This window comes from Nerophis ophidion, linkage group LG01 (genome assembly GCF_033978795.1).
Source record: "Nerophis ophidion isolate RoL-2023_Sa linkage group LG01, RoL_Noph_v1.0, whole genome shotgun sequence".
Taxonomy (NCBI): domain Eukaryota; kingdom Metazoa; phylum Chordata; class Actinopteri; order Syngnathiformes; family Syngnathidae; genus Nerophis; species Nerophis ophidion.
In genome coordinates, this window is record NC_084611.1 from 44,607,818 (window position 1) to 44,625,317 (window position 17,500).

Genomic DNA, 17,500 nt, shown 5'->3' on the forward strand with positions numbered 1-17,500 from the left:
CACAGTGGGAGTGGGAAAAACTATAATGGGGAGCACAAAACAGAACACAGTGGGAGTGGGAAAAACTGTAATGGGGAGCACAAAAGCAGAACACAGTGGGAGTGGGAAAATTGTAATGGGGAGCACAAAACATAACACAGTGGAATACTGAAAAACTGTAATGGGGAGCACGAAACATAACACGGAGGGAGTGGGAAAAACTATAATGGGGAGCACAAAAGCAGAACACAGTGGGAGTGGAAAAACTGTAGTGGGGAGCACAAAAAACTGAACACAGTGGGAGTGGGGAAAACTGTAACAGGGAGCACAAAACAGAACAAAGTGGGAGTGGGAGAAACTGTAATGGGGAGCACGAAACAGAACATAGTGGGGGGGGAGAAAAACTGTAATGGGGAGCACGAAACAGAACACAGTCGAAGTGGGAAAAACTGTAATGGGGAGTACAAAACGTAACACAGTGGGAGTGGGAGAAACTGTAATGGGGAATACAAAAAACAGAACACAGTGGGAGTGTGAAAAACTCTAATGGGTAGCACAAAACAGAACACAGTGGGAGTGGGAAAAACTGTAATGGGGAGCACAAAAAACAGAACACAGTGGGAGTGGGAATAACTGTAATGGGGAGCACAAAAAACAGAACACAGTGGGAGTGGGAATAACTGTAATGGGGAGCACAAAAGAGGAAGCAATCAGCACACTCAGTTTAATGGTTTGCAGATGCGGTTTAGCGCAGGTTATTCAGACCTCACAATGGGTCCGGGTCAGTTCTTCATCATCCCTCGCTTAAGATGGGTCCGAAAGAGAAACAGATGATACAGTATTATCTGCTGCTCATGCTCCCTGGTGGATGTTTGAGCACACTGCAGCTCGCCCTGGCTAGCCCCTACTCCTCAGTGCTTCAGTCGCACTGCGAGTTCTCCTTTTGACAAAGTCCCCGTTAGACCAGAAGTGCGCTTTTGTGTGTGTGCTTTATAGGCTGGATTGTCTCCACCGCCATTGTGATTGTCTGCGCCCGTCTGGAGTTTTTATTGTCATGGTCTACTTTCAATTTGTTACCCGGGCCGCTCTTAACCGCCCTTTCAAAGCTTCTTCTTTTCACGTCCGTCTATTCACCCCTTGCTCAGTCTTACAGGTCGCCTGGTGTGCCGCCTATCACAGCGGACGTTCATCAGGGAACCTCTTTATTCTCGCCAAGCTGACTGCTTTACTGCGGCTCTTGCAGAAGGTTGTATTCCTGCCTCATTCCTGTGAGAATCCTGCATGTGACCGGTGCACCAAGGAGCGGGACTGTCCGGGACAGCCCGCAGCATCTCTTTCTCTTTTGGTCCTATCAGGTCGGTGGTGTGTTCTTCACTCGCGGTTTAAGTCAGGGGGTGCAAAACTCATTTACCAAAAGGTAAGAAAAGTTTGTATTGCCTAACTGGATATGAGTACCACAGAAATAGACTGTCGCTTACAATACAGAACACAGTGTGAGTGGGAAAAACTGTAATGGGGAGCACACCAGAGGAAGCATTTATAACAACCATTTTTTTTAGGAGACACATATTTGGCGGGGTCCAGAAATTAAAATGTCTAACCTGGCTCTCTAGCGCCACCTCAAATGTCAGACAATGTTTTTTTTTTTTTTACGCAAATAGCAAAAAAGGTAATATTGTTTTACAAATATCTCCGCCATAAATGTTTGTTCGTGACTTATCCAGGTCCTAAATACCCAACAGCTGGTACTGGTAAGTGAGAAAAGTTTGTATTGCGTAGGTGGATGTGAGTACAAGAGGAAGACACTGACACTTACAATACAGAACACAGTAGGAGTGAGAAAAATTGTAATGGGGAGCACAAAAGAGGAAGCATCTATAACAACCATTAGATTAGGACACACCATTTTTTAGGACACATATTTGGCAGGGTCCAGAAATAAAAAATTCAAAACCGGCTCTCTAGCGCCGCCTCAAACGTCAGAAAATGTTTTTTTTTTTTACACAAATAGCAAAAAAGGGCAATATTGTTTTATAATTATCCCCGCCATAAATGTTTTTTTTTTCGCATGTTTGTGACTTATCCAGGTTCTAATTACCCAAAAGCTGGTACTAATAGGTAAGAAAAGTTTGTATTGCGTAAGTGAACGTGACTTCAAGAAGAAGACACTGACACTTACGATACAGGACACAGTGGGAGTGGGGAAAACTGTAATGGGGAGCAAAATACAGAACACAGTGGGAGTGAGAAAAGCTGTAATGGGAGCACAAAAGAGGAAGCATCCATAACAACCATTAGATTAGGACGCACTATTTTTTAGGACACATATTTGGCGGGGTCCAGAAATTAAAATTTCCAAACCGGCTCTCGAGCCCCGCCTCAAACGTCAGAAAAAATGTTTTTTGTTTTTTTTACACAAATAGCAAAAAAGGCTATATTGTTTCATAAATATCTCTGCCATAAATGTTTTTATTCACATGTTCTATTACGCCTGTTTGGCATCGTGGTGCCGGGTTGGATTCCCTCGAGGATGTGTCGAAATTGAACACAGCAAAGGTAAGATTTAAGGATTTATTTAACTAAAAGGGAGCTCTGAACAGAAACACTGGAGCTAACAAAAGGCAAACCAAAAATGCTAGCATGAGAACTAAAATATACAATAATGAAAACTAAACTGGCACGTTGGCCCATAAAAGGGAGAAACAAAACATACAGCATGAGAGCTGGAATAAACAATGGCTTAGCGTGAAAAGCTAGCGAGAATATACATACGTGAAAAAATTCAGGCGTAACTTACAATAAAGAACACCGTGGGAGTGGGGAAAACTGTTATGGGGAGCAAAATACAGAACACAGTGCGAGTGAGAAAAACTGTAATGGGGAGCACAAAAGAGAAAGCATCTATAACAACCATTAGATTAGGACACACCATTTTTCAGGACAAATATTTGGCGGTGTCCATGAATTAAATTTTCAAAACCAGCTCTCTAGTGCCGACTTAAACGTTACAAAATGGTTTTTTTTGTTTTTTTTACACAAATAGCAAAAAAGGCAATATTGTTTTATAAATATCTCCGCCATAATTTTTTTTTCACATGTTTGTGACGTATCCAGGTCCTAAATACCCAACAGCTGGTACTAATAGGTAAGAAAAGTTTGTGTTGCGTAAGTGGACGTGACTACAAGAGGAAGACACTGACACTTACAATACAGGACACAGTGGGAGTGGGGACAACTGTAATGGGGAGAACAAAAGAGGAAGGATCCATAACAACCATTAGATCAGGACACACCATTTTTTAGGACACATATTTGGGGAGGGTCCAGAAATTAAAATTTACAAAAGCCACGTTAGAACATAGTGGTAAGCCACAATAAAATGAATTGACAGAGCACAATATAATGGTGTGGTGTGCCTCAATAAAATGAAGTGACAGACCACATTAAAATGGTTGGGTAAGCCACAATAAAATGAAGTGACGGACCACATTCGAACATTGTGGTAAGCCACAATAAAACGGAATGGCAGAGCACAATGGAATGTTGTGGTGGGCCATTTTAGAATTAAGTGAGGACCACATCAAAATGTCACAGGAGGCCACAATAAAATGATGTGGCAGAGCAGAAAGGAATTTCATGGTGAGCCACGATTAAAATTAAGTGACGGACCACTTTAGAATGCTGTAGTAAGCCACAATTAAATGAAATGGCAGAGCATGATGGAATGTCCTGGTAAGCCACAATTAAATGAATTGGCAGAGCACATTAGAATGTTGTGGTAAGCCACAATAAAATAAAGTGACAGACCACATTAGAATGTCTTGGTAAGCCACTATAAAATAATGTGGCAGAGCACAATGGAATGTTGTGGTGAGCCACGATTAAATGAAGTGACGGACCGGATTAGAATGTCGTGGTAAGCCACAATAAAATAAAGTGACGGACCACATTAGAATGACGTGGTCGGCCACAGTAAAATGAAGTGACGGAGCACATTAGAATGTTGTGTTAAGCCACAATAAAATGAAGTGGCAGAGCACAATGGAATGTCGTTGTGGGCCACAATAAAATTAAGTGATGGAGCACATTAGAATGTTGTGGTAAGCCTCATTAAAATGAAGTCGCAGAGCACATTAGAATGTTGTGGTGAGCCACAATAAAATGATGTGGCAGAGCAGAATGGAATGGTGTTGTGGGCCACAATAAAATGAAGTGACGGCCCACATTAAAATGTTGTGGTAAGCCACAATAAAATAAAATGGCAGATCACATTATTATCTTATCTTACCTATAACTTATCAAGGAGCTCTTTGTATTATTAGGTCCATCAGTGCTAAATATTATAAACGTATCACTTTCTTCTGGCACTGTTCCCCTAGCATTCAAAAAACCGATTATTCATCCTCTCCTTAAAAGACCTAACCTCGATCCTGACCTCATGGTAAACTACCGGGGTGTCTCACCTTCCCTTTATTTCAAAAATCCTCGAAAAAATTGTTGCAGAGCAGCTAAATAAACACTTAGCGTCTAACAATCTATGTGAAACCTTTTAATCCGGTTTCAGGGCAAATCACTCTACGGGGACAGCCCTCACAAAATTTACTAATGATCTATTGCAAACGATGGATTCTAATGCGTCATCTATATTGCTGCTCCTCGATCGTAGCGCTGCTTTCGATACCGTCGATCATGATATTTTATTAGAGCGTATCAAAACACGAATTGGTATGTCAGACTTAGCCCTGTCTTGGTTTAACTCTTATCTTACTGACAGGATGCAGTGCGTCTCCCATAACAGTGTGACCTCGGACTATGTTAAGGTAACGTGTGGAGTTCCCCAGGGTTCGGTCATTGGCCCTGCACTCTTCAGCATCTACATGCTGCCGCTAGGTGACATCATACACAAATACGGTCTTAGCTTTCACTGTTATGCTGATGACACCCAACTCTACATGCCCCTAAAGCTGACCAACACGCCGGATTGTAGTCAGTTGGAGGCGTGTCTTAATGAAATTAAACAATGGATGTCCGCTAACTTTTTGCAACTCAACGCCCAAAAAACGGAAATGCTGATTATCGGTCCTGCTAGACACCGGCCTCTATTTAATAATACAACTCTAACATTTGACAACCAAACAATTAAACAAGGTGACTCGGTAAAAAATCTGGGTATTATCTTCGACCCAACTCTCTCCTTTGAGTCACACATTAAAAGCGTTACTAAAACGGCCTTCTTTCATCTCCGTAATATCGCTAAAATTCGCTCCATTTTGTCCACTAACGACGCTGAGATCATTATCCATGCATTTGTTACGTCTCCCTTCGATTACTGTAACGTATTATTTTCGGGTCTCCCCATGTCTAGCATTAAAAGATTACAGTTGGTACAAAATGCGGCTGCTAGACTTTTGACAAGAACAAGAAAGTTTGATCATATTACGCCTGTACTGGCTCACCTGCACTGGCTTCCTGTGCACTTAAGATGTGACTTTAAGGTTTTACTACTTACGTATAAAATACTACACGGTCTAGCTCCATCCTATCTTGCCGATTGTATTGTACCATATGTCCCGGCAAGAAATCTGCGTTCAAAGGACTCCGGCTTTTTAGTGATTCCTAAAGCCCAAAAAATGTCTGCGGGCTATAGAGCGTTTTCCGTTCGGGCTCCAGTACTCTGGAATGCCCTCCCGGTAACAGTTTGAGTTGCCACCTCAGTAGAAGCATTTAAGTCTCACCTTAAAACTAATTTGTATACTCTAGCCGTTAAATAGACCTCCTTTTTAGACCAGTTTATCTGCCGCTTCTTTTCATTTTTCTCCTCTGTCCCACTCTCCCTTGTGAAGGGAGGGGCACATGTCCGGTGGCCATGGATGAAGTACTGGCTTTCCAGAGTCGGGACCCAGGATGGACCGCTCGCCTGTGTATCGGCTGGGGACATCTCTGCGCTGCTGATCCGCCTCCGCTTGGGATGGTTTCCTGCTGGCTTCACTATGGACGGGACTCTCGCTACTGTGTTGGATCCACTTTGGGCTGGACTCTCACGGTTGTGTTGGATCCACAATGGATTGAACTTTCACAGAGTCATGTTAGATCCGCTCGACATCCATTGCTTTTGGTCCCCTAGGGAGGGGTGGGGGGCGGGGGGGCTTGCCCACATATGCGGTCTTCTCCAAGTTTTCTCATAGTCATCATTGTCACTGACATCCCACTGGGTGTGAGTTAGGATGTCGTTGTGGTTTGTGCAGCCCTTTGAGACAATAATGATTTAGGGCTATATAAATAAACATTGATTGTAGCTGAGATAGGCGCCAGCGCCCCCCGCGACCCCGAATGGGAATAAGCGGCAGAAAATGGATGGATGGATGGATGATTGATTGATTGATTGATTGACATTAGAATGACGTTGTGGGCCACAATAAAATGAAGTTATGGAGCACACTAGAATGTTGTGGTAAGCCACGATAAAATGAAATGGCAGAGCACATTGGAAGGCCACAGTAAAAAAGTGGTGGGCCACTGAAGAATGATGTGTCAGGCTATGTTAGAATGATGTAGTGGGCCACTTTAAATGATTTGGCCCCCGGGCCTGGACTTTGTCAGGCATGCACCAAGTCGAGCATGAGGTCAAATCCCCAGCTGACTTATTGTGTTGGGTCGCACCACAACTTCATTTCTCCATGTCCTCGCCTCGCTCCTAATGGATGGAGAAGAAAAACATGTCTGACCCAAACGAGGCGGCCCAGACGCGCCTCGCGCTCCGTGACCGCTTTTTACGGCTAACTAATAGCGGCGTGTCGCCACCATAAATCTGCGGCCTGGATAAAAACGATTGCATCGGCAAGATGGAGAGCACCGCGCTATCGCTTTTTTCTTTATGTGTTGGTGTGCACGTCACACACCCATTCAGGGCAGCCAAGACAAATATTTAATTCTCACTCACTCTGTGTGTGTGTGTGTGTGTGTGTGTGTGTGTGTGTGTGTGTGTGTGTGTGTGTGTGTGCGTGTGTGTGTGCGTGTGTGTGTGTGTGTGTGTGTGTGTGTGTGTGTGTGTGTGTGTGTGTGTGTGTGTGTGTGTGTGTGTGTGTGTGGGAGAAGAAGATGCAGTGCTAAGCTGCACAGAGTGACAGATCCTTCCCGGGATTAACAATCTTTGTGGCCATGATACGAGATCACTGTTGATGTTTGCTTTGTTTCACACCAGCTGCTCTCACTTTTTCATCACGTTTTTACCCAAACTCAATTCAAACTTGACTGTGTGGAAGTTAGCATAATGGTGATGGAGTGTGGTCATTTTTGAAGTTAGCATCATTGTGAGGGGGTGTGGTCATTGTGGAAGTTAGCATCATGGTGAGGCGGTGTGGTCATTGTTGAAGTTAGCATCATGGTGAGGGGGTGTGTTCATTGTGGAAGTTAGCATAATGGTGAGGGGGTGTGGTCATTGTGGAAGTTAGCATCATGGTGAGGGGGTGTGGTCATGGTGGAAGTTAGCATAATGGTAAAGGGGGTGTGGTCATTGTTGAAGTTAGCATCATGGTGAGGGGGTGTGGTCATTGTGGAAGGTAGCATAATGGTAAAGGGGGTGTGGTCATTGTTGAAGTTAGCATCATGGTGAGGGGGTGTGGTCATTGTGGAAGTTAGCATTTTTTTTATAAATAAGTAAAATAAATATAAATAATGTAGAAACCTGAATAGTTTATTAATAAATTGTTAAAGTACAACAATTAATAGTTTATGGTTAAAATGTTAAAATACTAAAATTAGTATCTTGTTAACTTGTTAAAGCACAACAGATCCTAATTTATATTTAACATTTTAAAATACTAAAATGAGTAGTTTATTAATAACTTGTTAACATACAATGGTTAATAGTTTATGATTAAAATGTCCAAGTACTAAAATTAATAAGACTTAGTAGCGTATTATTCATGTCTTTTAGCTCACAAATTAACTTTGGAGGGTAGAATTCCTTCATAAAAAACAAACAAAAAAACCCCACAAGGCTGCAAATTGATGAATCTTCAAAGTGAAAGCGTTCCCTTTTTGCTTTCACATTCACATCTGCTTGCTTGATTAGGCCCGATCTTATCGCGGCGCGGGGTGTTAAAACGCCGCCGCCGTTAAAAGTTGTTGCTTTTAAAAGGCAGGTTGAAGTCAGGTGAAGTTAAAAAACCGGCAGGCAGGAAGTGAAAAGTCTGATATTGGAGATGAGAAACATTTGAGTCCCCCAGCGCGTATTTTGCAACTGCTATAATCCTCACAGGAAGTTCAGCGTTTGCTGCAGGACAACATTTGTAGGCATGGACCTTGTGTGCTGAAAGCGATGTCACAACAAACCAGGAAGTGGATTTACATTCGACACTCTTTTGTAAAAATAGCATGCAGAAAAGTCTGAATACTCGCTAAGTTAGCGTCAACATTGATCCCTCCTGCTACCTCCTCTTATTCTCTGGCAGAGCAGCGGTGTATTTGTGTTAAATATATCATGCCATCTACTGTATGAATTTGTAACAACGATTCCATGTTTAGTCCCATTATAATGTGTTTATTATCATGTGTTTTTACTCCTTTTTAAAACATAATAATAACGATAAAAAGTATCATAATGTGTTTATTATAATGTGTTTGTCTGTATTAAAAAATTAAATAATAATAATTAAAAAAAATCAATATATATATAAAGTATATATTAACAGTAAAAAAAACACATTATAAAGGGTTTATACAAATAAAAACAACAAACAATCATGTGTTTATAAATATATTTGTATTATAATTTGACAGTTATATTGTGTATATTATTTGTTTATTATTTTGTTTTTATTAACATGTGTTTATTATAATATGTTCATACAGATTAAAACCACTATCATGATATGTCTATTATTAAGTTGTATTATTATAAAGTGTTAATACTGGCTATGAAAATATATACAAATAATAAATATATCATAATGGGTTTTGTTATAATGTGGTCATCTGTATTAAAAAATATAATTATAAAAATAGTAATAAAAAAGATGTATTAAAAATTAAAACATAATTAAAAAATAAAATGATAATAATAATAATAGTAAACTAATTTTAACTTGTATAATGTGTTCATCCGTATTAATAATAATAATAATAATAATAATAATAATAATAATAATAATACATTGTTTTAATTAAAAAACAATAATAATAATAAACTATTTATAACGTGTTTTTAAAAATAAAAATATGTGTTTGTTAATATATTTTATTATAATGTGTTTATTATATTGTGTTTAATGTAAAAACACAGCTCGGATGAGCGGAAGAAGATGGATGGAGGAAAAATTTACATTTTTTAAATTTGATTTAAAACTGGCAAAAAAGGGTTAAAATGCTTTTAAGAAGTTCTATTTTGGTTTCATCTGACCACATGACATTCTCCCAATCCTCTGCTGTATCATCCATGTATCCATTTTGGTATAAACTCAACTTGTCGTGTTTGGAGGAAGAAGAATACTGAGTTGCTTCCCAAGAACACGACACCTACTGTGAAGCATGGGGGTGGAAACATCATGCTTTGGGGCTGTTTTTCTGCTAAGGGGACAGGACGATTGATCCATGTTAAGGAAAGAATGAATGGGGCCATGTATCGTGAGATTTTGAGCCAAAACCTCCTTCCATCAGTGAGAGCTTTGAATGGTTGACCAAATATTTATTTTCCACCATAATTTACAAATAAATTCTTTAAAATTCCTACTATGTGAATTCTTGGATTTTTTTTTCACATTCTGTCTCTCACAGTTGAAGTGTACCTATGATGAAAATTACATACTTTTTTGCCCCACTGTAAATATAAATAAATAAATAAATGGGTTGTACTTGTATAGCGCTTTTCTACCTTCAAGGTACTCAAAGCGCTTTGACACTACTTCCACAATTACCCATTCACACACACTGATGGAGGGAGCTGCCATGCAAGGCGCTAACCAGCACCCATCAGGAGCAAGGGTGAAGTGACACAACGGACGTGACGTACTAGGTGGGGATTGAACCAAGGACCCTCGGGTTGCGCACGGCCATCCCTATAAATATATATATATATATATATATATATATATATATATATATATATATATATATATATATATATATATATATATATATATATATATATATAATATATTTATATTATATATTATAATATAATATATATAATATAATATATATAAATATATATATATAATATATAGATATAATGTATATAATATATATATATATATATATATATATATATATATATATATATATATATATATATAAAACGGTTTAAAGAAGACAAATGTGCAGATGCCAGGTACGATGCATTGCAGTCGTCACAAGGAGTGCACTAAAAATTAGATTCACCCCTGAATTGTGATTCTTAACAAACATTTTTTTAAAAATCATATATTTGGTTTGATTCAATCCAGAATTGCAAAAACAGAATGCTTAAAAAGTTTAGAAAATGTTAAAATGTAAAAAAAAAAAAAAAATGGGAAAAAGATGTTGAAAAAAACTAAATTGAAAAAATTGAAATTAAAAATATAAAATAGATATATATTTATATATTGTATGTCTATCTGTGTTGGCCCTGCGATGAGGTGGCGACTTGTCCAGGGTGTATGACGCCTTCCGCCCGATTGTAGCTGAGATACACGCCAGTGCCCCCCGCGACCCCAAAAGGGAATAAGCGGTAGGAAATGGTTGGATGGATATAATTATATATATATATATATATATATATATATATATATATATATATATATATATGTATATATATATAAGTTAGGTAAGGAAAAAAGACAGAGGCTATATCATCCCGTCAGGGGATTTCAAAATTCAGGGAAACCTGCGAAACAGGCTTGTAGGGATGATATAGCCTCTGTGTTTTTTCCTGATCTAACGTATATTCCACTCTACCCCGGTATTGAGCACTTTTTATTTATTTATTTATTATTTCTTAAAATTGTATTTATTTTTAATTCTGAATGCAATGGTCGGACTCGGACTGAGAAGTAGTTCCACCTGAGTCAGGGGAAGGCGACGGAATCATCAGGCTGCTCCCAACACTTGTGGTCAACGCCATCAATTCTCTTTTGTGTTGCCAATATGGATGTGATGCCACTGAAGTGCCATCACTTCCTGGTGCACTTTGAAGACGCTCCTAATGAATAAAGATGGCGTCCTGCAGGGACCATGTGATGGAAATGAAGTGGCGAAAATAACAGGCCATCAGGAAGTGATCGATGGTGCAAAATGATGCGTGTTTGTCCGGCAAATGTCACATTGATTTCTCCACACCTCATTATTCCCAAATCGCTGAGTGTAAATAAACACCAAAGGACACTAAAAGCTCACATTTTTACTCCCAGCATTGACGCAAAGGCCATAAAAGTGCCATAATGTAATAAAAGTATCAAATGAGGGACTTTCAGATAAATTGTAGCTTCCTCACATCGCCCGCCTTTTTTGTTTGGTCATTTTCCATTTGCATGTGAAAATGTCATCACAAATGTCAGCAAGAGCGTGCGGCGGCCATGTTTGTTGCGGCGTCACGTCACACAGGGATGACACACGGTGCATGCTGGGAAACGCACTATGGACTTGTTGTCAAGTGCTTTTAAAAGGGCTGCACTGAAAAATCTTTCCACATACCGATCACCGTTGGCAAGTAGATGTAAAAATAAAAATATATCAATGAATAAAAATACATCGATTTTTTTAAATTATCATTTGATTTATTAAAATATACGTTTTACATCAAATTAAACAAATATATAATTGGATTTAAATATTTAATTTTTTACACATTTGAAAATTATTAATAAAATAAGGAAATTATTATTTTTTATATAAGTATTTTAAAATTAAATTGCTTCAAATAAGTAGAACTACATAGGTTTTAAGAAAATTATCTTTTCATTTTATTAATTATATAAAAAAATGTTTACATCTAATTTAAAAAATATATAATTGATTTAAATGTAGCTGAGATAGGCGCCAGCGCCCCCTGCGACCCCGAAAGGGAATATGCGGTAAAAAATGGATGGATGGATGGATTTAAATAGTTTTATTTTTTTATTCATTTGAAAATTATTGATAAAAAATTAAATCTTCGTTTTTTTTCTATTTGATTATTTTTAATTGTATTAATTAGACAATGGATGGATGACTGGATGGAATTTAAAATAAAATGTGTTTTTTGTTGATTTTCTTTAGTTTTTTATATATATATATTTTTTTAAATAATAATCCATTCTTTTGTGAAATTCAGGAATGGTAAAAAAAATTGACAAAAAACATTCAGGTTGCACACAAAAAAACTATTTATTTTCAAATTGCTGTTTATATTCATTCTGACTCGAAAATAAATCGTAATTTTCAAAACATCAATTAAAAAATAAGTAACTTTTTTTTTTTCACACCATCCATCCATCCATTTTCTACATTATTATTTAAACTAGGTTTTCAGACTTTCTCCCTAAAATTGTAAGGAACATTTTTAACATGTTTTCAAAAGAAGTTTTAATTTAATTATTACAACAAATAATACACTTTTTTTTTACGCATTTGTGAACATTAGGAATGGTAAAAATGTGACAAAAAACGTTTGGGTTGCACAAAAGATAGACAAAAAGATTTACTTTCAAATTGTGATTACGATCGATATTCAGCCTGACTCCAATATGAGTCAACATCTTCAAAAATCAATCGAAAATAAATTGTATTTTCATTTTTTTTTTTAAGAACCATACATCCATCTTCTACATTTAAAAAAAAAAAAAAAAAAAAAAGGTTTTGAAGCCATCTCCATAAAACCAGAAGAAGCATTTCTAACCTGTAACCTGTTTTAAAATAAGTTTCATCATAAATATTACACCAAATGTTTTATTATTATTTTTTACACTTTTGTGAACGTTAGGAATGGGAAAAATGTGACAAAAAATGTTTGGGTTTCACAAAAAAAAAAAAAAAGATTTACTTTCAAATTGTGATTGCGCTTGACATTCATCCTGACTCGGATATGAGGCAACATTTTAAAAAATCAATCACAAATAATTTGTATTTTTATTTAATTTGTATTTTTTTAAGAACCATACATCTATCTTCTACATTAAAAAAAAAAAAGGTTTTCAGACCATCTCCATAAAACCAGAAGAAGCATTTCTAACCTGTAACCTGTTTTAAAATAAGTTTTATTTTAAATATTACACCAAATGTTTTATTTTCTGTGAACGTTAGGAATGGTAAAAATGTGACAAAAAACATTTGGGATGTCCAAAAAATATATATTTTACTATCAAAGTTTGGTTCATATTCACCCTGACTCATCATCATCATCATCATCATCATCATCAATACTTTATTAGTTGTAATTTGACTCGAATTTAAGTCAACATTTTCAAAAAACTATTTAAAAAAAATGTTATCTTTTTTTTCTTTTTCTTTTTTAAAGAACGATCCGTCGATCCATCTTCAGCATTATTTTTTGAAAGCTTTTCAGGCCATCTCCATGAAACCGATGGGAACATTTCTAATCAGTAATCCATTTTTGAAAAAGTTATATTATATTTGTTGTACCAAGAGAATGGATTCTGAACCGAGAATCCAAAATGATTTGAATCATCAACCCAGGAATCCTAAAGCTTGGTTAGGTGCCCCAAAGATGCACACCCTTCATAAAAATGCTCTTTACGTTTGATAAAGGATTTTTAATGGCCACACGGATTATTTCTACTTACCTGACTCCCAAGAACTAATTGTGTTTGACTCTGTAAATGAGTTGTGTAACGAATTGTGTTTCTATATCCACTCTCACTTTCCTTTCTTTGACGCACTGCCGTCAGCAGAGTGTGCCTCGTGTTTGGGAGACGTACTAAACAGACAAACATCAACAAGAAAGAAGAAAACTCCATACAATCTGTAGTTTTTGCTGCGTACTTGTGTATTTTGGACAGGCGTGATAAAGAAGTAACTTCTGGAAGAAAGATTGGCCTCTAAATACGTTTCAATTGTTCTTCATTTGCTGCGTTTCCAGAAAAGAAACTGATCAATAAATATTTTTATTTTTGTTTTTTTACTGGATTAACTTCAAAAGAAGCGACGGAACAAATTCAATCCTTTTCCTTATTTCTGTCATCTTTCATCACTCTCAGCTCGCCGCAAGTCACTAATGTGGCCGAGGGGCATAAATCTTGAATTAAGGACAAGAAATGACTTTTTATGCTTGCTCACACACTAAAACGCTCTTTCAGACCTAAACATGACACACATTCATTAATTATGTTGATGCCCCACATTTTGGCAAGAAATATATAAACGCACACACACACACACACGGTAAAATGTTGTAAGGGGTCGAGGTAGCGCCACACTAACTTGTGGCGGTCCAAATGTATACGTAGTGGTACGTCACACAATCATGTAGGAGAAACAACAATCACTCACTTGTTACGTGCCATTAAAAAAAAACACCATAGTATTAAACATTCTGCCGTACGTGTGTGTGTGTGTGTGTGTGTGTGTGTGTGTGTGTGTGTGTGTGTGTGTGTGTGTGTGTGTGTGTGTGTGTGTGTGTGTGTGTGTGTGTGTGTGTGTGTGTGTGTGTGTGTGTGTGAGACATAAGAGCTCTCCTCACACTGATGGAATATTGATGGCACATAAAAATGTGTAAGGAAGCTCAAGGGGGCTGTACAACATGAGAAGGCTTTTACAACCACAACAATAACAACAACAGAAACAACAATATAAATAATGATAATAAAAGCAAAAATAATAATAGTAATAATAATAATAATAACAACAACAACAACAGTAATAGTAACAACAACAACAGTAATAATAATAACAACAACAGGAATAATAATAACAACAATAATAATAACAACAAAAACAGAAACAACAAAAACAATAATATGATAACAACAATAATTATAATAACAAAAACAACAGCAACGACAATAAAAAATATACAAATATATTAAAAACACTAATAACAACAGTAATAATAACAATAACAACAACAACAGTGACAATAATAACAACAACAAAAAATATTGACAATAATAATAATAACAACAATAATAACAACAGCCACAACACTAATAATAAAGAAATAATAATAACAACAAGAACAAGAACAATAATAATAATTATATTATTATCATTATTATTATTATAATAACAACATTAATAACATCAACAATACAAATAATAATAACAATAACAACAACAGCAGCTATAACACTAATAACAACATTAATAACAACAACAATATACATAATAACAACAATAATACCATCAACCACAATAACAACAACATCAACAACAATAATAATAACAATACTAATGACAACAATAAAAACAATAATAAAAACAACAACAATAAAAATAACAACAACAATGCTAAAATTAACAACAATAATAACAACAATAACAACAGCAGCAGCAATAACACTAATAACAATAACAACAATATTAACAATAATAATAATAATAATAACAACAATACTAATAACAACAACAATACACATAAAAACAACAATAATAAAAATATTAACACCGATAACAACAACATCAACAACAACAACAATAATAATAATAATGGCAAAAATAATAACAGCTATACTAATAACAACAATAATGTCAAAGTTAGTTGGTGAAGAACCCCAAGATGCAGAGACGGGGGCAGGCATTGAACAGGAAAACATGATTTGATTGAAATATTAGAACAAGAACAAACAAAAGGGTACTAACTCAAAGCGCTCACGAGGCGGATAACAAACTAAGAGAGCTAGCAAGGGAGCTAGAAAACAAAAAAGCACTTAGCATGGAAGCTAGCAAAAAACAAAAGGGAGCCTAGCGTGGAAGCTAGCGTGTAGCGAACAGGAAAACAGAAGTCGTTACTTGTAGAATGAAAACAAAACGGAAGCAAAAACGGAAGCAGGGAACAAAAGACAGTAAGCTACAAACAAATGAATATAGCTTACCGCTACGCTGCAATAAAAAGACACGACAGGATAGCAGCGACAAGAGCGACATGTGGCAACAACAATAATCCAGCAACTGACTGGAGAACAAAAACAGACTCAAATAGAAGTGGGCTGATTGACACCAGTTGTGGCCAGGTGCCAATTAGCCACAGATGTTGGGAAAACAGCACACAGGGAGACAAACAGGAAGCTGAACCAAAATAAGAGTGCTGACAGGAACTAAGGACAGGAAATACTAAACACACACAGAGGAAAAACTAAAACACAAACTGTCAGGGGCAAGCCTGACAAATAATAACAATAACAACATCAATAAAATAATAACAACAACAATAAAGATAATAATGACAATAATAATAACAACAAAAATAACAACAACAACAAAAATAATAACAAAATAAATAATAATAATGATAATAATAAAAGTAATACTAATAATAATAATAATGATAATAATACAAATGATAATAATAATAATATTACAAATAATAACAACAACAATAATAAAAATTTTGCTTTATAAGGTTGTCAATATAAACAAATGCCAGATGTTTATAGTTGCATACAACGTCTCCAAGACAGTATTAGAAGGTATCCAGTAACAAACGTGTCGGTGTCATTCAACTTGCTGCAGTGGACTGGCAGTGATGGTTTGAAAAAACTGCAGTCAAACTAAGATCTTCACTAAGACGTGGACAAGTTGTAAGTTTGAAGTTTGAAGCACTTATAGAATATCATAAGAAATCAAGTTTATTTTTTTGTACGTTTTAAAATCACAACTATTATTGACTGAGTTTTTCTTTGTGTGTGTCTCTGTTGTTTGTTTCAATCAGGAAGCTGCCACACTTTCTTTTCAATTTCCCTTTCTCTGCTTTACCTTTGACCCCGCCTCCTTTCTTGTTGTTTCTCCAACACCTCGCTCTCATTCTCACCTTCCTGGCGCCGTCCCAGGTGACGTCTCACATTCTTCCACTCTCGCCATTTCTATTCCACAGACTCACACTTCTGCATTTACACAATTCAGCATATTTGGGGAAAAAGGATAACATAATTCCATCCATTTTCTACCGCTTATTCCCTTTCGGGGTTGCGGGGGGCGCTGGCGCCTATCTCAGCTACAATCGGGCGGAAGGCAGGGTACACCCTGGACAAGTCGCCACCTCATCACAGGGCCAACAGAGATAGACAGACAACATTCACACTCACATTCACACACTAGGGCCCATTTAGTGTTGCCAATCAACCTATCCCCAGGTGCATGTCTTTGGAAGTGGGAGGAGGTACTCCGGGAACCCACGCATTCACGGGAGAACATGCAAACTCCACACAGAAAGATCCCGAGCCTGGATTTGAACCCAGGACTGCAGGAACTTCGTATTGTGAGGCTGACGCACTAACCCCTCTGCCACCGTGAAGCTCCGGATAACATAATTCAATTTACAAAATAAACATATCTGAAAATATGTATAGAACAAAAAACATGTTATTTCATTTGCAAAATATACATATATATACAT